Here is a 25139-nt window from a genome sequence, read left to right on the forward strand (position 1 = left end):
CTAAGCCGAGACTGGCGCAAATCACTTTCATGGAAAGGGGTTTCCAAGCTTCTAAAAAACTACGAGTTTCCTGAAATCTCAGCAGACATTTTTTCACCCAATCTTGATGACACTTTCAGGTAATGATCAGTACCCCAATCCCACTTGGCTCACCAAATTTCATTCTTCTAAGTTAATCCGTTCGTTGGCAGTAAGAGTGTTAATTTTCAGGTTTCACTCTGTTTTCTCCTACATGGATACATGTATTTGGAACTCTAAATCAAACACGGTTTGTGCTAGCTCTTTGAAACTTGACACAATAAAGTAGTTCCAAGTTACATCTCTATGCTTTGTTTCCTATTGATGTAGCCCTAAGCAGAGACCGGCGCAAATCTCTTTCATGGAAAGGGGTTGCTAGGCTTCCAAAAAACTACGAGTTTCCTGAAATCTCAGCACACATTTTTTCAACCAATCTTGATGACACTTTCAGGTAATGATCAGTACCCGAATCCCACTTGGCTCACCAAATTTCGTTCTCTTAGGTTAAACTGTTCGTTGGCAGTAACAGTTTTAATATTTAGGTTTCACTCTGTTTTCTCCTATATGGATACATGTAGTTGGAACTCTAAATCAAACACGGTTTGTGCTAGCTCTTTGAAACTTCAAACAATAAAGTAGTCCCAAGTTCCATCTCTATGGTTTGTTTCCTATTGATGTAACCCTAAGCAGAGACTGGCGCGAATCACTTTCATGAAAGGGGTTGCCAAGCTTACAAAAAACTACGAGTTTCCTGAAATCTCAGCACACATTTTTTCACCCAATCTTGATGACACTTTCAGGTAATGATCAGTACCCCAATCCCACTTGGCTCACCAAATTTCGTTCTTCTAGGTTAAACCGTTCGTTGGCAGTAACAGTGTTAATTTTTCGGTTTCACTCTGTTTTCTCCTATATGGATACATGTAGTTGGAACTCTAAATCAAACACGGTTTGTGCTAGCTCTTTGAAACTTGACACAATAAAGTAGTTCCAAGTTCTATTTCTAAGGTTTGTTTCCTATTGAAGTAGCCCTAAGCAGAGACTGGCGCAAATCACTTACATGGAAAGGGGTTGCCAAGCTATCAAAAAACTACGAGTTTCCTGAATCTCAGCACACGATTTTTCACCCAATCTTGATGACACTTTCAGGTAATGATCAGAACCGCAATCACACTTGGCTCACCATATTTCGTTCTTCTAGGTTAAACCATTCGTTGGCAGTAAGAGTTTTAATTTTTAGGTTTCACTCTGGTTTCTCCTATATGGATACATGTATTTGGAACTCTAAATCAAACACGGTTTGTGCTAGCTCTTTGATACTTGACACAATAAAGTAGTTCCAAGTTATATCTCTATGCTTTGTTTCCTATTGATGTAGCCCTAAGCAGAGACTGGCGCAAATCACTTTCATGGAAAGGGGTTGCCAAGTTTCTAAAAAACTCCCAGTTTTTTGAAGTCTCAGCACACACTTTTTCACCCAATCTTGATGACACTTTCAGGTAAGGATCAGAACCCCAATCCCACGTGGCTCACCAAATTTCGTTCTTCTAGGTTAAACGGTTTGTTGGCAGTAAGAGTTTTAATTTTTAGGTTTCACTCTGTTTTCTCCTATATGGATACATGTATTTGGAACTCTAAATCAAACACGGTTTGTGATAGCTCTTTGAAACTTGACACAATAAAGTAGTTCCAAGTTCTATCTCTAAGGTTTGTTTCCTATTGATGTAGCCCTAAGCAGAGACTGGCGCAAATCACTTTCATGGAAAGGGGTTGCCAAGTTTCTAAATAACTACGAGTTTTTTGAAATCTCAGCACACATTTTTTCACCCAATCTTGATGACACGTTCAGGTAATGATCAGTACCCCAATCCCACCTGATTCACCAAATTTCGTTCTTCTTGGTTAAACCGTTGGTTGGCAGTAACAGTTTTAATTTTTAGGTTTCACTCTGTTTTCACCTATATGGATACATGTAGTTGGAACCCTAAATCAAACACTGTTTGTGCTAGCTCTTTGAAACTTGACACAATAAAGTAGTTCCACGTTCTATCACTATGGTTTGTTTCCTATTGATGTAGCCCTAAGCAGAGACGGGCGCAAATCACTTTCATGGAAAGGGGTTGCCAAGCTTCCAAAAAACTACGAGTTTTCTGAAATCTCAGCACACGTTTTTTCATCCAGTATTGATGACACTTTCAGGTAATGATCAGTACCCCAATCCCACTTGGCTCACCAAATTTCGTTCTCTTAGGTTAAACTGTTCATTGGCAGTAACAGTTTTAATATTTAGGTTTCACTCTGTTTTCTCCTATATGGATACATGTAGTTGGAACTCTAAATCAAACACGGTTTGTGCTAGCTCTTTGAAACTTCAAACAATAAAGTAGTTCCAAGTTCCATTTCTATGGTTTGTTTCCTATTGATGTATCCCTAAGCAGAGACTGGCGCAAATCACTTTCATGAAAGGGGATGCCAAGCTTCCAAAAAACTACGAGTATCCTGAAATCTCAGCACACATTTTTTCACCCAATCTTGATGACACTTTCAGGTAATGATCAGTACCCCAATCCCATTTGGCTCACCCTATTTCGTTCTTCTAGGTTAAAGCATTCGTTCACAGTAACAGTTTTAATTTTTAGGTTTCAATCCGTTTTCTCCATTATGGATACATGTATTTGGAACTCTAAATCAAAGACGGTTTATGCTAGCTCTTTGAAACTTGACACAATAAAGTAGTTCCAAGTTCTCTCTCTATGGTTTGTTTCCTATTGATGTAGCCCTAAGCAGAGACTGGCGCAAATCACTTTCATAGTTAAGGGGTTGCCAAGCTATCAAAAAACTACGAATTTCCTGAATCTCAGCACACATTTTTTCAGCCAATTTTGATGACACTTTCAGGCAATGATCAGAACCGCAATCCCACTTGGCTCACCAAATTTCGTTCTTCTATGTTAAACCGTTCGTTGGCAGTAACAGTTTTAATTTTTAGGTTTCACTCTGTTTTCTCCTATATGCATACATGTAGTTGGAACTAGAAATCAAACACGGTTTGTGCTAGCTCTTTGAAACTTGACACAATAAAGTAGTTCCAAGTTACATCTCTATGCTTTGTTTCCTATTGATGTAGCCCTAAGCAGAGACTGGCGCAAATCACTTTCATGGAAAGGGATTGCCAAGTTTCTAAAAATCTACGAGTTTTTTGAAATCTCAGCACACATTTTTTCACCCAATCTTGATGACACTTTCAGGTAATGATCAGTACCCCTATCCCACGTGGCTCACCAAATTTCATTCTTCTAGGTTAAACGGTTCGTTGGCAGTAACAGTTTTAATTTTTAGGTTTCACTCTGTTTTTCCCTATATGGATACATGTAATTGGAACTCTAAATCAAAGACGGTTTATGCTAGCTCTTTGAAACATGACACAATAAAGTAGTTCCAAGTTCTATCACTATGGTTTGTTTCCTATTGATGTAGCCCTAAGCAGAGACGGGCGCAAATCTCTTTCATGGAAAGGGGTTGCCAAGCTTCCAAAAAACTATGAGTTTCCTGAAATCTCAGCACACATTTTTTTCACCCAATCTTGATGACACGTTCAGGTAATGATCAGTACCCCACTCCCACCTGATTCACCAAATTTCGTTCTTCTTGGTTAAACCGTTGGTTGGCAGTAACAGTTTTAATATTTAGGTTTCACTCTGTTTTCACCTATATGGATACATGTAGTTGGAACTCTAAATCAAACACGGTTTGTGCTAGCTCTTTGAAACTTGACACAATAAAGTAGTTCCATGTTCTATCACTATGGTTTGTTTCCTATTGATGTAGCCCTAAGCAGAGACGGGCGCAAATCACTTTCATGGAAAGGGGTTGCCAAGCTTCCAAAAAACTACGAGTTTTCTGAAATCTCAGCACACGTTTTTTCATCCAGTATTGATGACACTTTCAGGTAATGATCAGTACCCCAATCCCACTTGGCTCACCAAATTTCGTTCTCTTAGGTTAAACTGTTCGTTGGCAGTAACAGTTTTAATATTTAGGTTTCACTCTGTTTTCTCCTATATGGATACATGTAGTTGGAACTCTAAGTCAAACACGGTTTGTGCTAGCTCTTTGAAACTTCAAACAATAAAATAGTTCCAAGTTCCATCTCTATGGTTTGTTTCCTATTGATGTAACCCTAAGCAGAGACTGGCGCGAATCACTTTCATGAAAGGGGTTGCCAAGCTTACAAAAAACTACGAGTTTCCTGAAATCTCAGCACACATTTTTTCACCCAATCTTGATGACACTTTCAGGTAATGATCAGTACCCCAATCCCACGTGGCTCACCAAATTTCGTTCTTCAAGGTTAAACGGTTCGTTGGCAGTAACAGTTTTAATTTTTAGGTTTCACTCTGTTTTTCCCTATATGGATACAAGTAATTGGAACTCTAAATCAAAGACGGTTTATGCTAGCTCTTTGAAACATGACACAATAAAGTAGTTCCAAGTTCTATCTCTATGGTTTGTTTCCTATTGATGTAGCCCTAAGCAGAGACGGGCGCAAATCACTTTCATGGAAAGGGGTTGCCAAGCTTCCAAAAAACTATGAGTTTCCTGAAATCTCAGCACACATTTTTTTCACCCAATCTTGATGACACGTTCAGGTAATGATCAGTACCCCAATCTCACCTGATTCACCAAATTTCGTTCTTCTTGGTTAAACCGTTGGTTGGCAGTAACAGTTTTAATTTTTAGGTTTCACTCTGTTTTCACCTATATGGATACATGTAGTTGGAACTCTAAATCAAACACGGTTTGTGCTAGCTCTTTGAAACTTGACACAATAAAGTAGTTCCACGTTCTATCACTATGGTTTGTTTCCTATTGATGTAGCCCTAAGCAGAGACGGGCGCAAATCACTTTCATGGAAAGGGGTTGCCAAGCTTCCAAAAAACTACGAGTTTTCTGAAATCTCAGCACACGTTTTTTCATCCAGTATTGATGACACTTTCAGGTAATGATCAGTACCCGAATCCCACTTGGCTCACCAAATTTTGTTCTCTTAGGTTAAACTGTTCGTTGGCAGTAACAGTTTTAATATTTAGGTTTCACTCTGTTTTCTCCTATATGGATACATGTAGTTGGAACTCTAAATCAAACACGGTTTGTGCTAGCTCTTTGAAACTTGACACAATAAAGTAGTTCCAAGTTCTATTTCTAAGGTTTGTTTCCTATTGAAGTAGCCCTAAGCAGAGACTGGCGCAAATCACTTACATGGAAAGGGGTTGCCAAGCTATCAAAAAACTACGAGTTTCCTGAATCTCAGCACACGATTTTTCACCCAATCTTGATGACACTTTCAGGTAATGATCAGAACCGCAATCACACTTGGCTCACCATATTTCGTTCTTCTAGGTTAAACCATTCGTTGGCAGTAAGAGTTTTAATTTTTAGGTTTCACTCTGGTTTCTCCTATATGGATACATGTATTTGGAACTCTAAATCAAACACGGTTTGTGCTAGCTCTTTGATACTTGACACAATAAAGTAGTTCCAAGTTATATCTCTATGCTTTGTTTCCTATTGATGTAGCCCTAAGCAGAGACTGGCGCAAATCACTTTCATGGAAAGGGGTTGCCAAGTTTCTAAAAAACTACCAGTTTTTTGTAGTCTCAGCACACACTTTTTCACCCAATCTTGATGACACTTTCAGGTAATGATCAGAACCCCAATCCCACGTGGCTCACCAAATTTCGTTCTTCTAGGTTAAACGGTTTGTTGGCAGTAAGAGTTTTAATTTTTGGGTTTCACTCTGTTTTCTCCTATATGGATACATGTATTTGGAACTCTAAATCAAACACGGTTTGTGATAGCTCTTTGAAACTTGACACAATAAAGTAGTTCCAAGTTCTATCTCTAAGGTTTGTTTCCTATTGATGTAGCCCTAAGCAGAGACTGGCGCAAATCACTTTCATGGAAAGGGGTTGCCAAGTTTCTAAATAACTACGAGTTTTTTGAAATCTCAGCACACATTTTTTCACCCAATCTTGATGACAAGTTCAGGTAGTGATCAGTACCCCAATCCCACCTGATTCACCAAATTTCGTTCTTCTTGGTTAAACCGTTGGTTGGCAGTAACAGTTTTAATTTTTAGGTTTCACTCTGTTTTCTCCTATATGGATACATGTAGTTGGAACTCTAAATCAAACACGGTTTGTGCTAGCTCTTTGAAACTTCAAACAATAAAGTAGTTCCAAGTTCCATTTCTATGGTTTGTTTCCTATTGATGTATCCCTAAGCAGAGACTGGCGCAAATCACTTTCATGAAAGGGGATGCCAAGCTTCCAAAAAACTACGAGTATCCTGAAATCTCAGCACACATTTTTTCACCCAATCTTGATGACACTTTCAGGTAATGATCAGTACCCCAATCCCATTTGGCTCACCCTATTTCGTTCTTCTAGGTTAAAGCATTCGTTCACAGTAACAGTTTTAATTTTTAGGTTTCAATCCGTTTTCTCCATTATGGATACATGTATTTGGAACTCTAAATCAAAGACGGTTTATGCTAGCTCTTTGAAACTTGACACAATAAAGTAGTTCCAAGTTCTCTCTCTATGGTTTGTTTCCTATTGATGTAGCCCTAAGCAGAGACTGGCGCAAATCACTTTCATAGTTAAGGGGTTGCCAAGCTATCAAAAAACTACGAATTTCCTGAATCTCAGCACACATTTTTTCAGCCAATTTTGATGACACTTTCAGGTAATGATCAGAACCGCAATCCCACTTGGCTCACCAAATTTCGTTCTTCTATGTTAAACCGTTCGTTGGCAGTAACAGTTTTAATTTTTAGGTTTCACTCTGTTTTCTCCTATATGCATACATGTAGTTGGAACTAGAAATCAAACACGGTTTGTGCTAGCTCTTTGAAACTTGACACAATAAAGTAGTTCCAAGTTACATCTCTATGCTTTGTTTCCTATTGATGTAGCCCTAAGCAGAGACTGGCGCAAATCACTTTCATGGAAAGGGATTGCCAAGTTTCTAAAAATCTACGAGTTTTTTGAAATCTCAGCACACATTTTTTCACCCAATCTTGATGACACTTTCAGGTAATGATCAGTACCCCTATCCCACGTGGCTCACCAAATTTCATTCTTCTAGGTTAAACGGTTCGTTGGCAGTAACAGTTTTAATTTTTAGGTTTCACTCTGTTTTTCCCTATATGGATACATGTAATTGGAACTCTAAATCAAAGACGGTTTATGCTAGCTCTTTGAAACATGACACAATAAAGTAGTTCCAAGTTCTATCACTATGGTTTGTTTCCTATTGATGTAGCCCTAAGCAGAGACGGGCGCAAATCTCTTTCATGGAAAGGGGTTGCCAAGCTTCCAAAAAACTATGAGTTTCCTGAAATCTCAGCACACATTTTTTTCACCCAATCTTGATGACACGTTCAGGTAATGATCAGTACCCCACTCCCACCTGATTCACCAAATTTCGTTCTTCTTGGTTAAACCGTTGGTTGGCAGTAACAGTTTTAATATTTAGGTTTCACTCTGTTTTCACCTATATGGATACATGTAGTTGGAACTCTAAATCAAACACGGTTTGTGCTAGCTCTTTGAAACTTGACACAATAAAGTAGTTCCATGTTCTATCACTATGGTTTGTTTCCTATTGATGTAGCCCTAAGCAGAGACGGGCGCAAATCACTTTCATGGAAAGGGGTTGCCAAGCTTCCAAAAAACTACGAGTTTTCTGAAATCTCAGCACACGTTTTTTCATCCAGTATTGATGACACTTTCAGGTAATGATCAGTACCCGAATCCCACTTGGCTCACCAAATTTCGTTCTCTTAGGTTAAACTGTTCGTTGGCAGTAACAGTTTTAATATTTAGGTTTCACTCTGTTTTCTCCTATATGGATACATGTAGTTGGAACTCTAAATCAAACACGGTTTGTGCTAGCTCTTTGAAACTTCAAACAATAAAGTAGTCCCAAGTTCCATCTCTATGGTTTGTTTCCTATTGATGTAACCCTAAGCAGAGACTGGCGCGAATCACTTTCATGAAAGGGGTTGCCAAGCTTACAAAAAACTACGAGTTTCCTGAAATCTCAGTACACATTTTTTCACCCAATCTTGATGACACTTTCAGGTAATGATCAGTACCCCAATCCCACTTGGCTCACCAAATTTCGTTCTTCTAGGTTAAACCGTTCGTTGGCAGTAACAGTGTTAATTTTTCGGTTTCACTCTGTTTTCTCCTATATGGATACATGTAGTTGGAACTCTAAATCAAACACGGTTTGTGCTAGCTCTTTGAAACTTGACACAATAAAGTAGTTCCAAGTTCTATTTCTAAGGTTTGTTTCCTATTGAAGTAGCCCTAAGCAGAGACTGGCGCAAATCACTTACATGGAAAGGGGTTGCCAAGCTATCAAAAAACTACGAGTTTCCTGAATCTCAGCACACGATTTTTCACCCAATCTTGATGACACTTTCAGGTAATGATCAGAACCGCAATCACACTTGGCTCACCATATTTCGTTCTTCTAGGTTAAACCATTCGTTGGCAGTAAGAGTTTTAATTTTTAGGTTTCACTCTGGTTTCTCCTATATGGATACATGTATTTGGAACTCTAAATCAAACACGGTTTGTGCTAGCTCTTTGATACTTGACACAATAAAGTAGTTCCAAGTTATATCTCTATGCTTTGTTTCCTATTGATGTAGCCCTAAGCAGAGACTGGCGCAAATCACTTTCATGGAAAGGGGTTGCCAAGTTTCTAAAAAACTACCAGTTTTTTGAAGTCTCAGCACACACTTTTTCACCCAATCTTGATGACACTTTCAGGTAAGGATCAGAACCCCAATCCCACGTGGCTCACCAAATTTCGTTCTTCTAGGTTAAACGGTTTGTTGGCAGTAAGAGTTGTAATTTTTAGGTTTCACTCTGTTTTCTCCTATATGGATACATGTATTTGGAACTCTAAATCAAACACGGTTTGTGATAGCTCTTTGAAACTTGACACAATAAAGTAGTTCCAAGTTCTATCTCTAAGGTTTGTTTCCTATTGATGTAGCCCTAAGCAGAGACTGGCGCAAATCACTTTCATGGAAAGGGGTTGCCAAGTTTCTAAATAACTACGAGTTTTTTGAAATCTCAGCACACATTTTTTCACCCAATCTTGATGACACGTTCAGGTAATGATCAGTACCCCAATCCCACCTGATTCACCAAATTTCGTTCTTCTTGGTTAAACCGTTGGTTGGCAGTAACAGTTTTAATTTTTAGGTTTTACTCTGTTTTCACCTATATGGATACATGTAGTTGGAACCCTAAATCAAACACTGTTTGTGCTAGCTCTTTGAAACTTGACACAATAAAGTAGTTCCACGTTCTATCACTATGGTTTGTTTCCTATTGATGTAGCCCTAAGCAGAGACGGGCGCAAATCACTTTCATGGAAAGGGGTTGCCAAGCTTCCAAAAAACTACGAGTTTTCTGAAATCTCAGCACACGTTTTTTCATCCAGTATTGATGACACTTTCAGGTAATGATCAGTACCCCAATCCCACTTGGCTCACCAAATTTCGTTCTCTTAGGTTAAACTGTTCGTTGGCAGTAACAGTTTTAATATTTAGGTTTCACTCTGTTTTCTCCTATATGGATACATGTAGTTGGAACTCTAAGTCAAACACGGTTTGTGCTAGCTCTTTGAAACTTCAAACAATAAAATAGTTCCAAGTTCCATCTCTATGGTTTGTTTCCTATTGATGTAACCCTAAGCAGAGACTGGCGCGAATCACTTTCATGAAAGGGGTTGCCAAGCTTACAAAAAACTACGAGTTTCCTGAAATCTCAGCACACATTTTTTCACCCAATCTTGATGACACTTTCAGGTAATGATCAGTACCCCAATCCCACGTGGCTCACCAAATTTCGTTCTTCAAGGTTAAACGGTTCGTTGGCAGTAACAGTTTTAATTTTTAGGTTTCACTCTGTTTTTCCCTATATGGATACAAGTAATTGGAACTCTAAATCAAAGACGGTTTATGCTAGCTCTTTGAAACATGACACAATAAAGTAGTTCCAAGTTCTATCTCTATGGTTTGTTTCCTATTGATGTAGCCCTAAGCAGAGACGGGCGCAAATCACTTTCATGGAAAGGGGTTGCCAAGCTTCCAAAAAACTATGAGTTTCCTGAAATCTCAGCACACATTTTTTTCACCCAATCTTGATGACACGTTCAGGTAATGATCAGTACCCCAATCTCACCTGATTCACCAAATTTCGTTCTTCTTGGTTAAACCGTTGGTTGGCAGTAACAGTTTTAATTTTTAGGTTTCACTCTGTTTTCACCTATATGGATACATGTAGTTGGAACTCTAAATCAAACACGGTTTGTGCTAGCTCTTTGAAACTTGACACAATAAAGTAGTTCCACGTTCTATCACTATGGTTTGTTTCCTATTGATGTAGCCCTAAGCAGAGACGGGCGCAAATCACTTTCATGGAAAGGGGTTGCCAAGCTTCCAAAAAACTACGAGTTTTCTGAAATCTCAGCACACGTTTTTTCATCCAGTATTGATGACACTTTCAGGTAATGATCAGTACCCGAATCCCACTTGGCTCACCAAATTTTGTTCTCTTAGGTTAAACTGTTCGTTGGCAGTAACAGTTTTAATATTTAGGTTTCACTCTGTTTTCTCCTATATGGATACATGTAGTTGGAACTCTAAATCAAACACGGTTTGTGCTAGCTCTTTGAAACTTGACACAATAAAGTAGTTCCAAGTTCTATTTCTAAGGTTTGTTTCCTATTGAAGTAGCCCTAAGCAGAGACTGGCGCAAATCACTTACATGGAAAGGGGTTGCCAAGCTATCAAAAAACTACGAGTTTCCTGAATCTCAGCACACGATTTTTCACCCAATCTTGATGACACTTTCAGGTAATGATCAGAACCGCAATCACACTTGGCTCACCATATTTCGTTCTTCTAGGTTAAACCATTCGTTGGCAGTAAGAGTTTTAATTTTTAGGTTTCACTCTGGTTTCTCCTATATGGATACATGTATTTGGAACTCTAAATCAAACACGGTTTGTGCTAGCTCTTTGATACTTGACACAATAAAGTAGTTCCAAGTTATATCTCTATGCTTTGTTTCCTATTGATGTAGCCCTAAGCAGAGACTGGCGCAAATCACTTTCATGGAAAGGGGTTGCCAAGTTTCTAAAAAACTACCAGTTTTTTGTAGTCTCAGCACACACTTTTTCACCCAATCTTGATGACACTTTCAGGTAATGATCAGAACCCCAATCCCACGTGGCTCACCAAATTTCGTTCTTCTAGGTTAAACGGTTTGTTGGCAGTAAGAGTTTTAATTTTTGGGTTTCACTCTGTTTTCTCCTATATGGATACATGTATTTGGAACTCTAAATCAAACACGGTTTGTGATAGCTCTTTGAAACTTGACACAATAAAGTAGTTCCAAGTTCTATCTCTAAGGTTTGTTTCCTATTGATGTAGCCCTAAGCAGAGACTGGCGCAAATCACTTTCATGGAAAGGGGTTGCCAAGTTTCTAAATAACTACGAGTTTTTTGAAATCTCAGCACACATTTTTTCACCCAATCTTGATGACAAGTTCAGGTAGTGATCAGTACCCCAATCCCACCTGATTCACCAAATTTCGTTCTTCTTGGTTAAACCGTTGGTTGGCAGTAACAGTTTTAATTTTTAGGTTTCACTCTGTTTTCTCCTATATGGATACATGTAGTTGGAACTCTAAATCAAACACGGTTTGTGCTAGCTCTTTGAAACTTCAAACAATAAAGTAGTTCCAAGTTCCATTTCTATGGTTTGTTTCCTATTGATGTATCCCTAAGCAGAGACTGGCGCAAATCACTTTCATGAAAGGGGATGCCAAGCTTCCAAAAAACTACGAGTATCCTGAAATCTCAGCACACATTTTTTCACCCAATCTTGATGACACTTTCAGGTAATGATCAGTACCCCAATCCCATTTGGCTCACCCTATTTCGTTCTTCTAGGTTAAAGCATTCGTTCACAGTAACAGTTTTAATTTTTAGGTTTCAATCCGTTTTCTCCATTATGGATACATGTATTTGGAACTCTAAATCAAAGACGGTTTATGCTAGCTCTTTGAAACTTGACACAATAAAGTAGTTCCAAGTTCTCTCTCTATGGTTTGTTTCCTATTGATGTAGCCCTAAGCAGAGACTGGCGCAAATCACTTTCATAGTTAAGGGGTTGCCAAGCTATCAAAAAACTACGAATTTCCTGAATCTCAGCACACATTTTTTCAGCCAATTTTGATGACACTTTCAGGTAATGATCAGAACCGCAATCCCACTTGGCTCACCAAATTTCGTTCTTCTATGTTAAACCGTTCGTTGGCAGTAACAGTTTTAATTTTTAGGTTTCACTCTGTTTTCTCCTATATGCATACATGTAGTTGGAACTAGAAATCAAACACGGTTTGTGCTAGCTCTTTGAAACTTGACACAATAAAGTAGTTCCAAGTTACATCTCTATGCTTTGTTTCCTATTGATGTAGCCCTAAGCAGAGACTGGCGCAAATCACTTTCATGGAAAGGGATTGCCAAGTTTCTAAAAATCTACGAGTTTTTTGAAATCTCAGCACACATTTTTTCACCCAATCTTGATGACACTTTCAGGTAATGATCAGTACCCCTATCCCACGTGGCTCACCAAATTTCATTCTTCTAGGTTAAACGGTTCGTTGGCAGTAACAGTTTTAATTTTTAGGTTTCACTCTGTTTTTCCCTATATGGATACATGTAATTGGAACTCTAAATCAAAGACGGTTTATGCTAGCTCTTTGAAACATGACACAATAAAGTAGTTCCAAGTTCTATCACTATGGTTTGTTTCCTATTGATGTAGCCCTAAGCAGAGACGGGCGCAAATCTCTTTCATGGAAAGGGGTTGCCAAGCTTCCAAAAAACTATGAGTTTCCTGAAATCTCAGCACACATTTTTTTCACCCAATCTTGATGACACGTTCAGGTAATGATCAGTACCCCACTCCCACCTGATTCACCAAATTTCGTTCTTCTTGGTTAAACCGTTGGTTGGCAGTAACAGTTTTAATATTTAGGTTTCACTCTGTTTTCACCTATATGGATACATGTAGTTGGAACTCTAAATCAAACACGGTTTGTGCTAGCTCTTTGAAACTTGACACAATAAAGTAGTTCCATGTTCTATCACTATGGTTTGTTTCCTATTGATGTAGCCCTAAGCAGAGACGGGCGCAAATCACTTTCATGGAAAGGGGTTGCCAAGCTTCCAAAAAACTACGAGTTTTCTGAAATCTCAGCACACGTTTTTTCATCCAGTATTGATGACACTTTCAGGTAATGATCAGTACCCGAATCCCACTTGGCTCACCAAATTTCGTTCTCTTAGGTTAAACTGTTCGTTGGCAGTAACAGTTTTAATATTTAGGTTTCACTCTGTTTTCTCCTATATGGATACATGTAGTTGGAACTCTAAATCAAACACGGTTTGTGCTAGCTCTTTGAAACTTCAAACAATAAAGTAGTCCCAAGTTCCATCTCTATGGTTTGTTTCCTATTGATGTAACCCTAAGCAGAGACTGGCGCGAATCACTTTCATGAAAGGGGTTGCCAAGCTTACAAAAAACTACGAGTTTCCTGAAATCTCAGTACACATTTTTTCACCCAATCTTGATGACACTTTCAGGTAATGATCAGTACCCCAATCCCACTTGGCTCACCAAATTTCGTTCTTCTAGGTTAAACCGTTCGTTGGCAGTAACAGTGTTAATTTTTCGGTTTCACTCTGTTTTCTCCTATATGGATACATGTAGTTGGAACTCTAAATCAAACACGGTTTGTGCTAGCTCTTTGAAACTTGACACAATAAAGTAGTTCCAAGTTCTATTTCTAAGGTTTGTTTCCTATTGAAGTAGCCCTAAGCAGAGACTGGCGCAAATCACTTACATGGAAAGGGGTTGCCAAGCTATCAAAAAACTACGAGTTTCCTGAATCTCAGCACACGATTTTTCACCCAATCTTGATGACACTTTCAGGTAATGATCAGAACCGCAATCACACTTGGCTCACCATATTTCGTTCTTCTAGGTTAAACCATTCGTTGGCAGTAAGAGTTTTAATTTTTAGGTTTCACTCTGGTTTCTCCTATATGGATACATGTATTTGGAACTCTAAATCAAACACGGTTTGTGCTAGCTCTTTGATACTTGACACAATAAAGTAGTTCCAAGTTATATCTCTATGCTTTGTTTCCTATTGATGTAGCCCTAAGCAGAGACTGGCGCAAATCACTTTCATGGAAAGGGGTTGCCAAGTTTCTAAAAAACTACCAGTTTTTTGAAGTCTCAGCACACACTTTTTCACCCAATCTTGATGACACTTTCAGGTAAGGATCAGAACCCCAATCCCACGTGGCTCACCAAATTTCGTTCTTCTAGGTTAAACGGTTTGTTGGCAGTAAGAGTTGTAATTTTTAGGTTTCACTCTGTTTTCTCCTATATGGATACATGTATTTGGAACTCTAAATCAAACACGGTTTGTGATAGCTCTTTGAAACTTGACACAATAAAGTAGTTCCAAGTTCTATCTCTAAGGTTTGTTTCCTATTGATGTAGCCCTAAGCAGAGACTGGCGCAAATCACTTTCATGGAAAGGGGTTGCCAAGTTTCTAAATAACTACGAGTTTTTTGAAATCTCAGCACACATTTTTTCACCCAATCTTGATGACACGTTCAGGTAATGATCAGTACCCCAATCCCACCTGATTCACCAAATTTCGTTCTTCTTGGTTAAACCGTTGGTTGGCAGTAACAGTTTTAATTTTTAGGTTTTACTCTGTTTTCACCTATATGGATACATGTAGTTGGAACCCTAAATCAAACACTGTTTGTGCTAGCTCTTTGAAACTTGACACAATAAAGTAGTTCCACGTTCTATCACTATGGTTTGTTTCCTATTGATGTAGCCCTAAGCAGAGACGGGCGCAAATCACTTTCATGGAAAGGGGTTGCCAAGCTTCCAAAAAACTACGAGTTTTCTGAAATCTCAGCACACGTTTTTTCATCCAGTATTGATGACACTTTCAGGTAATGATCAGTACCCCAATCCCACTTGGCTCACCAAATTTCGTTCTCTTAGGTTAAACTGTTCATTGGCAGTAACAGTTTTAATATTTAGGTTTCACTCTGTTTTCTCCTATATGGATACATGTAGTTGGAACTCTAAATCAAACACGGTTTGTGCTAGCTCTTTGAAACTTCAAACAATAAAGTAGTTCCAAGTTCCATTTCTATGGTTTGTTTCCTATTGATGTATCCCTAAGCAGAGACTGGCGCAAATCACTTTCATGAAAGGGGATGCCAAGCTTCCAAAAAACTACGAGTATCCTGAAATCTCAGCACACATTTTTTCACCCAAACTTGATGACACTTTCAGGTAATGATCAGTACCCCAATCCCATTTGGCTCACCCTATTTCGTTCTTCTAGGTTAAAGCATTCGTTCACAGTAACAGTTTTAATTTTTAGGTTTCAATCCGTTTTCTCCATTATGGATACATGTATTTGGAACTCTAAATCAAAGACGGTTTATGCTAGCTCTTTGAAACTTGACACAATAAAGTAGTTCCAAGTTCTCTCTCTATGGTTTGTTTCCTATTGATGTAGCCCTAAGCAGAGACTGGCGCAAATCACTTTCATAGTTAAGGGGTTGCCAAGCTATCAAAAAACTACGAGTTTCCTGAATCTCAGCACACATTTTTTCAGCCAATTTTGATGACACTTTCAGGTAATGATCAGAACCGCAATCCCACTTGGCTCACCAAATTTCGTTCTTCTATGTTAAACCGTTCGTTGGCAGTAACAGTTTTAATTTTTAGGTTTCACTCTGTTTTCTCCTATATGCATACATGTAGTTGGAACTAGAAATCAAACACGGTTTGTGCTAGCTCTTTGAAACTTGACACAATAAAGTAGTTCCAAGTTACATCTCTATGCTTTGTTTCCTATTGATGTAGCCCTAAGCAGAGACTGGCGCAAATCACTTTCATGGAAAGGGATTGCCAAGTTTCTAAAAAACTACGAGTTTTTTGAAATCTCAGCACACATTTTTTCACCCAATCTTGATGACACTTTCAGGTAATGATCAGTACCCCTATCCCACGTGGCTCACCAAATTTCATTCTTCTAGGTTAAACGGTTCGTTGGCAGTAACAGTTTTAATTTTTAGGTTTCACTCTGTTTTTCCCTATATGGATACATGTAATTGGAACTCTAAATCAAAGACGGTTTATGCTAGCTCTTTGAAACATGACACAATAAAGTAGTTCCAAGTTCTATCACTATGGTTTGTTTCCTATTGATGTAGCCCTAAGCAGAGACGGGCGCAAATCTCTTTCATGGAAAGGGGTTGCCAATTTTCCAAAAAACTATGAGTTTCCTGAAATCTCAGCACACATTTTTTTCACCCAATCTTGATGACACGTTCAGGTAATGATCAGTACCCCAATCCCACCTGATTCACCAAATTTCGTTCTTCTTGGTTAAACCGTTGGTTGGCAGTAACAGTTTTAATATTTAGGTTTCACTCTGTTTTCACCTATATGGATACATGTAGTTGGAACTCTAAATCAAACACGGTTTGTGCTAGCTCTTTGAAACTTGACACAATAAAGTAGTTCCATGTTCTATCACTATGGTTTGTTTCCTATTGATGTAGCCCTAAGCAGAGACGGGCGCAAATCACTTTCATGGAAAGGGGTTGCCAAGCTTCCAAAAAACTACGAGTTTTCTGAAATCTCAGCACACGTTTTTTCATCCAGTATTGATGACACTTTCAGGTAATGATCAGTACCCCAATCCCACTTGGCTCACCAAATTTCGTTCTCTTAGGTTAAACTGTTCGTTGGCAGTAACAGTTTTAATATTTAGGTTTCACTCTGTTTTCTCCTATATGGATACATGTAGTTGGAACTCTAAGTCAAACACGGTTTGTGCTAGCTCTCTGAAACTTGACACAATAAAGTAGTTCCAAGTTCTATCTCTATGGTTTGTTTCCTATTAATGTAGCCCTAAGCACAGACCGGCGCAAATCACTTTCATGGAAATGGGTTGCCAAGCTTCCAAAAAGTACGAGTTTCCTGAAATCTCAGCACACATTTTTTCACCCAATCTTGATGACACTTTCAGGTAATGATCAATACCCCAATCCCACTTGGCTCACCAAATTTCGTTCTTCTATGTGAAACCGTTCGTTGGCAGTAACAGTTTTAATTTTTAGGTTTCACTCTGCTTTCTCCTATATGCATACATGTAGTTGGAACTAGAAATCAAACACGGTTTGTGCTAGCTCTTTGAAACTTGACACAATAAAGTAGTTCCAAGTTCTATCACTATGGTTTGTTTCCTATTGATGTAGCCCTAAGCAGAGACTGGCGCAAATCACTTTCATGAAAAGGGATTGCCAAGTTTCTAAAAAACTACGAGTTTTTTGAAATCTCAGCACACATTTTTTCACCCAATCTTGATGACACTTTCAGGTAATGATCAATACCCCAATCCCACGTGGCTCACCAAATTTCATTCTTCTAGGTTAAACGGTTCTTTGGCAGTAAGAGTTTTAATTTTTAGGTTTCACTCTGGTTTCTCCTATATGGATACATGTATTTAGAACTCTAAATCAAACACGGTTTGTGCTAGCTCATTGATACTTGACACAATAAAATAGTTCCAAGTTGTATCTCTATGCTTTGTTTCCTATTGATGTAGCCCTAAGCAGAGACCAGCGCAAATCACTTTCATGGAAAGGGGTTGCCAAGCTTCCAAAAAACTATGAGTTTCCTGAAGTCTCAGCACACATTTTTTCACCCAATCTTGATTACACTTTCAGGTAATGATCAGTACTCCAATCCCACTTGGCTGACCAAATTTTGTTCTTCTAGCTTAAACAGTTCGTTGCCAGTAATAGTTTTAATTTTTAGGTTTCATTCTGTTTTCTCCTATATGGATACATGAAGTTGGAACTCTAAATCATACACGGTTTGTGCTAGCTCCTAGAAACTTGACCCAATAAAATAGTTCCAAGTTCTATCTCTATGTTTTCTTTCCTATTGATGTAGCCCTAAGCAGAGACGGGCGCAAATCACTTTCATGGAAAGGGGTTTCCAAGCTTCCAAAAAACTACGAGTTTCCTGAAATCTCAGCACACATTTTTTCACCCAATCTTGATGACACCTTCAGGTAATGATCAGTACCACAATCCCACTTGGCTCACCAAATTTCATTCTTCTAGGTTAAACCCTTCGTTGGCAATAACGGTTTTAGATTTTAGGTTTCACTCTGTTTTCTCCTATATGGATACATGTAGTTGGAACTCTAAATCAAACAGGGTTTGTGCTAGCTCTTTGAAACTTGACACAATAAAGTAGTTCCAAGTTCTATCTCCATGGTTTGTTTCCTATTGATGTAGCCGTAAGCAAAGACTGGCGCAAATACTTTCATGTAAAGGGGTTGCCAAGCTTCCAAAAAACGACGAGTTTCCTGAAATCAGCACACATTTTTTCACCCAATCTTGATGACACTTTCAGGTAATGATCAGTACCCCAATCCTACTTGGATCACCAAATTTCCTTCTTCTAGGTTAAAACGTTCGTTGGCAGTAACGGTTTTAATATTTAGGTTTCACTCTGTTTTCTCCTATGTGGATAAATGTAGTTGGACTCTAAATCAAACACGGTTTGTGCTAGCTCTTTGAAACTTGACAGAATAAAGTAGTTCCAAGTTCTGTCTCTATGGTTTGTTTCCTCTTGATGTAGCCCTAGGCAGAGACTGGCGCAAATCACTTTCATGGAAAGGGGTTGCCAAGCTTCCAAAACACTCCGATTTTCCTGAAATCTCAGCACACATTTTTCAACCCAATCTTGATGACACTTTCAGGTAATGATCAGTACTCCAATCCCACTTGGCTCACCAAATTTCATTCTTCTATGTTAAACCGTTCATTGACAGTAAGAATTTTAATTTTTAGGTTTCACTCTGTTTTCTCCTATATGGATACATGTAGTTGGAACTCTAAATCAAACACGGTTTGTGCTAGCTCTTTGAAACTTGACACAATGAAGTAGTTCAAAGTTCTATCTGTATGGTTTGTTTCCTATTGATGTAGCCCTAAGCAGAGACTGGCGCAAATCACTTCCATTGAAAGGGGTTGCCAAGCTTCCAAAAAAGGACGAGTTTCCTGAAATCAGCACACATTTTTTCACCCAATCTTGATGACACTTTCAGGTAATGATCATTACCCCAATCCCACTTGGTTCACCAAATTTCGTTCTTCTAAGTTAAACCATTCGTTGGCAGTAACAGTTTTAATTTTTAGGTTTCACTCTGTTTTCTCCTAAGTGGATACATGTAGTTGGAACTCTAAATCAAACCCGGTTTGTGCTAGCTCTTTGAAACTTGACACAATAATGTAGTTCCAAGTTCTTTCTCTATGGTTTGTTTCCTATTGATGTAGCCCTAAGCAGAGACTGGCGCAAATCACTTTCATGGAAAGGGGTTGCCAAGCTTCCAGAACACTACGAGTTTCTTGAAATCTCAGCACACATTTTTTCACCCAATCTTGATGACACTTTCAGGTAACGATCAGTATCACAATCCCACTTGGCTCACCAAATTTCATTCTTCTAGGTTAAAACTTTTGTTGGCAGTAACAGTTTTAATTTTTAGGTTTCACTCTGTTTTGTCCTATATATATACAAATTGTTGGAACTCTAAATCAAACAAGGTTTGTGCTAGCTCTTTGAAACTTGACACAATAAAGTAGTTCCAAGTTCTATCTCTATGCTATGTTTTCTATTGATGTAGCCCTAAGCATAGACTGGCGCAAATCACTTTCATGGAAAGTGGTTGCCAAGCTTCTAAAAAACGACGAGGTCCCTGAAGTCTCAGCACACGTTTTTTAACCCAATCTTGATGACACTTTCAGGTAATGATCAGTACCCCAATCCCACTTGGCTCACCAAATTTCATTCTTCTACGTTAAACCGTTCGTTGGCAGTAACAGTTTTAATTTTTAGGTTTCACTCTGTTTTCCCGTATATGTATACATGTAGTTGGAACTCTAAATCAAACACGGTTTGTGCTAGCTCTTTGAAACTTGACACAATATAGTAGTTCCAAGTTCTATCTCTATGGTTTGTTTTTTATTGATGTAGCCCTAAGTAGAGACTGGCGCAAATCACTTTCATGTAAAGGGGTTGCCAAGCTTCCAAAAAACCACTTGTTTCCTGAAATCTCAGCAAACATTTTTTCACCCAATCTGGATGACAATTTCAGGTAATGATCAGTACCCCAATGCCACTTGGCTCACCAAGTTTCGTTCTTCTAGGTAAAACCGTTCGTTGGCAGTAAGAGTTTTAATTTTTAGGTTTCACTCTGTTTTCTCCAATATGGTTAAATGTAGATGGAACTCTAAATCAAACACGGGTTGTGCTAGCTCTTTGAAACTTGACACAATAAATTAGTTCCAAGTTTCATCTCTATGGTTTGTTTCCTATTGATGTAGCCCTAAGCAGAGACTTACGCAAATCACTTTCAAGGAAATGGGTTGCCAAGCTTCCAAAAAACAACGAGTTTCCTGAAATCTCAGCACACATTTTTTCACCCAATCTGGATGACACTTTCAGGTAATGATCAGTACCCCAATCCCACTTGGCTCACCAAATTTCGTTCTTCTAAGTTAAACCGTTCGTTGGCAGTAACAGTTTTAATTTTTAGGTTTCACTCTGTTTTCTCCTATGTGGATACATGTAGTTGGAACTCTAAATCAAACCCGGTTTGTGCTAGCTCTTTGAAACTTGACACAATAATGTAGTTCCAAGTTCTTTCTCTATGGTTTGTTTCCTATTGATGTAGCCCTAAGCAGAGACTGGCGCAAATCACTTTCATGGAAAGGGGTTGCCAAACTTCCAAAAAAAATACGAGTTTCCTGAAATCTCAGAACACATTTTATCACCCAATCTTGATGACTCCTTCAGATAATGATCAGTACCCCAATCCCACTTGGCTCACCAAATTTCGTTCTTCTAGGTTAAACCGTTCGTTAGCAGTAACGGTTTTAATTTTTAGGTTTCACTCTGTTTTCTCCTATATGGATACATGTAGTTGGAACTCTAAATCAAACACGGTTTGTGCTAGCTCTTTGAAACTTGACAGAATAAGGAAGTTCCAAGTTCTGTCTCTATGTTTTGTTTCCTATTGATGTACCCTAGGCAGAGACTGGCGCAAATCACTTTCATGGAAAGGGGTTGCCAAGCTTCCAAAAAACTACGAGTTTCCTGAATTCCCAGCACACATTTTTTCACCCAATCTTGATGACACTTTCAGGTAATGATCAGTACCACAATCCCACTTGGCTAACCAAATTTCGTTCTAGGTTAAACCATTCGTTGGCAGTAACATTTTTAATTTTTAGGTTTCACTCTGTTTTCTCCTATATGGATACATGTAGTTGGAACTCTAAATCAAACATGGTTTGTGCTAGCTCTTTGAAACTTGACACAATAATGTAGTTCCAAGTTCTATCTCTATGGTTTGTTTTCTATTGATGTAGCCCTAAGCAGAGACTGGCGCAAATCACTTCAATTGAAAGGGGTTTCCAAGCTTCCATAAAACGACGAGTTTCCTGAAATCAGCACACATTTTTTCACCCAATCTTGATGACACTTTTAGGTAATGATCAGTACCCCAATCCCACTTGAATCACCAAATTTAGTTCTTCTAAGTTAAACCGTTCGTTGGCAGTAACATTTTTAATTTTTAGGTTTCACTCTGTTTTCTCCTATATGGATACATGTAGTTGGGAATCTAAATCAAACACGGTTTGTGCTAGCTCATTGAAACTTGACACAATAAAGTAGTTCCAAGGTCTATCTCTATGGTATGTTTCCTATTTATGTAGCCCTAAGGAGAGACTGGCGCAATTCACTATCATGGAAAGTGTTTGCCAAGCTTCCAGAACACTACGAGTTTCCTGAAATCTCAGCACACATTTTTTCACCCAATCTTGATGACATTTTCAGGTAACGATCAGTACCGCAATCCCACTTGGCTCACCAAATTTCATTCTTCTAGGTTAAACATTTTGTTGGCAGTAAGAGTTTTAATTTTTAGGTTTCACTCTGTTTTCTCCTATATGGATACATGTAGTTGGGACTCTAAATCAAACACGGTTTGTGCTATCTCTTTGAAACTTGACACAATAAAATAGTTCCAAGTTCTATCTTTATGGTTTGTTTCCTATTGATGTAGCCCTAAGCAGAGAATGGCGCAAATCACTTTCATGGAAAGTGGTTGGCAAGCTTCAAAAAAACTACGAGTTTCCTGAAATCTCAGCACACATTTTTTCACCTAATCGTGATGACACTTTCAGGTAATGATCAGTACCTAATTCCACTTGGCTTACCAAATTTCGTTCTTCTAGGTTAAACCGTTCGTTGGCAGTAGCAGTTTTAATTTTTAGGTTTCACTCTGTTTTCTCCTATATGGATACATGTATTTGGAACTCTAAATCAAACACGGTTTGTGCTAGCTCTTTCAATCTAACACAATAAAGTAGTTCCAAGTTCTATCTCTATGGTTTGTTTCCTATTGATGTAGCCCTAAGCAGAGACTGGCGCAAATCACTTTCATGGAAAGGGGTTGCCAAGCTTCCAAAAACTACGAGTTTCCTGAAATCTCAGCACACATTTTTTCACCCAATCTTGATGACAATTTCAAGTAATGATCAGTACCCGATTCCCACTTGGCTCACCAAATTTCGTTCTTCTAGGTTAAATCATTCGTTGGCAGTAAAGTTTTAATTTTTAGGTTTCACTCTGTTTTCTCCTATATGGATACATGTAGTTGGGACTCTAAATCAAACACGGTTTGTGCTAGCTCTTTGAAACTTGACACAATAAAGTAGTTCCAAAATCTATCTCTATGGTTTGTTTCCTATTGATGTAGCCCTAAGCATAGACTGGCGCAAATCACTTTCATGGAAAGGGGTTGCCAAGCTTCCAGAACACTACGAGTTTCTTGAAATCTCAGCACACATTTTTTTCACCCAATCTTGATGACACTTTCAGGTAACGATCAGTACCACAATCCCACTTGGCTCACCAAATTTCATTCTTCTAGGTTAAAACTTTTGTTGGCAGTAACAGTTTTAATTTTTAGGTTTCACTCTGTTTTGTCCTATATATATACAAATTGTTGGAACTCTAAATCAAACAAGGTTTGTGCTAGCTCTTTGAAATTTGACACAATAAAGTAGTTCCAAGTTCTATCTCTATGCTATGTTTTCTATTGATGTAGCCCTAAGCATAGACTGGCGCAAATCACTTTCATGGAAAGTGGTTGCCAAGCTTCCAAAAAACGACGAGGTCCCTGAAGTCTCAGCACACGTTTTTTCACCCAATCTTGATGACACTTTCAGGTAATGATCAGTACCCCAATCCCACTTGGCTCACCAAATTTCATTCTTCTACGTTAAACCGTTCGTTGGCAGTAACAGTTTTAATTTTTAGGTTTCACTCTGTTTTCCCGTATATGGATACATGTAGTTGGAACTCTAAATCAAACACGGTTTGTGCTAGCTCTTTGAAACTTGACACAATATAGTAGTTCCAAGTTCTATCTCTATGGTTTGTTTTTTATTGATGTAGCCCTAAGTAGAGACTGGCGCAAATCACTTTCATGTAAAGGGGTTGCCAAGCTTCCAAAAAACCACTTGTTTCCTGAAATCTCAGCAAACATTTTTTCACCCAATCTGGATGACAATTTCAGGTAATGATCAGTACCCCAATGCCACTTGGCTCACCAAGTTTCGTTCTTCTAGGTAAAACCGTTCGTTGGCAGTAAGAGTTTTAATTTTTAGGTTTCACTCTGTTTTCTCCAATATGGTTAAATGTAGATGGAACTCTAAATCAAACACGGGTTGTGCTAGCTCTTTGAAACTTGACACAATAAATTAGTTCCAAGTTTCATCTCTATGGTTTGTTTCCTATTGATGTAGCCCTAAGCAGAGACTTACGCAAATCACTTTCAATGAAATGGGTTGCCAAGCTTCCAAAAAACAACGAGTTTCCTGAAATCTCAGCACACATTTTTTCACCCAATCTGGATGACACTTTCAGGTAATGATCAGTACCCCAATCCCACTTGGCTCACCAAATTTCATTCTTCTACGTTAAACCGTTCGTTGGCAGTAACAGTTTTAATTTTTAGGTTTCACTCTGTTTTCTCCTATATGGATACATGTAGTTGGAACTCTAAATCAAACACTGTTTGTGCTAGCACTTTGAAACTTGACACAATATAGTAGTTCCAAGTTCGTTCTCTATGGTTTGTTTTTTATTGATGTAGCCCTAAGTAGAGACTGGCGCAAATCACTTTCATGGAAAGGGGTTGCCAAGCTTCCAAAAAACTACGAGTTTCCTGAAATATCAGCACACATTTTTTCACCCAATCTGGATGACACTTTCAGGTAATGATTAGTACCCCAATCCCACTTGGCTCACCAAGTTTCGTTCTTCTAGGTAAAACCGTTCGTTGGCAGTAAGAGTTTTAATTTTTAGGTTTCACTCTGTTTTCTCCAATATGGATAAATGTAGATGGAACTCTAAATCAAACAAGGTTTCAGATAGCTCTTTGAAACTTGCCACAATAAAGTACTTCCAAGTTCTATCTCTATGGTTTGTTTCCTATTGATGTAGCCCTACGCAGACACTGGCGCAAATCACTTTCATGGAAACGGGTTTCCAAGCTGCTAAAAAACTTCGAGTTTCCTGAAATCTCAGCACACATTTTTTCACCCAATCTGGATGATGCTTTCAGATAGTGATCTGTACCTCAATCCCACTTGGCTCACCAAATTTTGTTCTTCTAGGTTAAACCGTGCGTTGGCAGAAACAATTTTAATTTTTAATTTTCACTCTGTTTTCTCCTATATGAATACATATTGTTGGAACTCTAAATCAAACATGGTTTGTGCTAGCTCTTTGAAACTTGACAGAATAAAGTAGTTCCA

This window comes from Spermophilus citellus (assembly GCF_964194105.1).
Source record: "Spermophilus citellus genome assembly, chromosome: 14".
Classification (NCBI taxonomy): domain Eukaryota; kingdom Metazoa; phylum Chordata; class Mammalia; order Rodentia; family Sciuridae; genus Spermophilus; species Spermophilus citellus.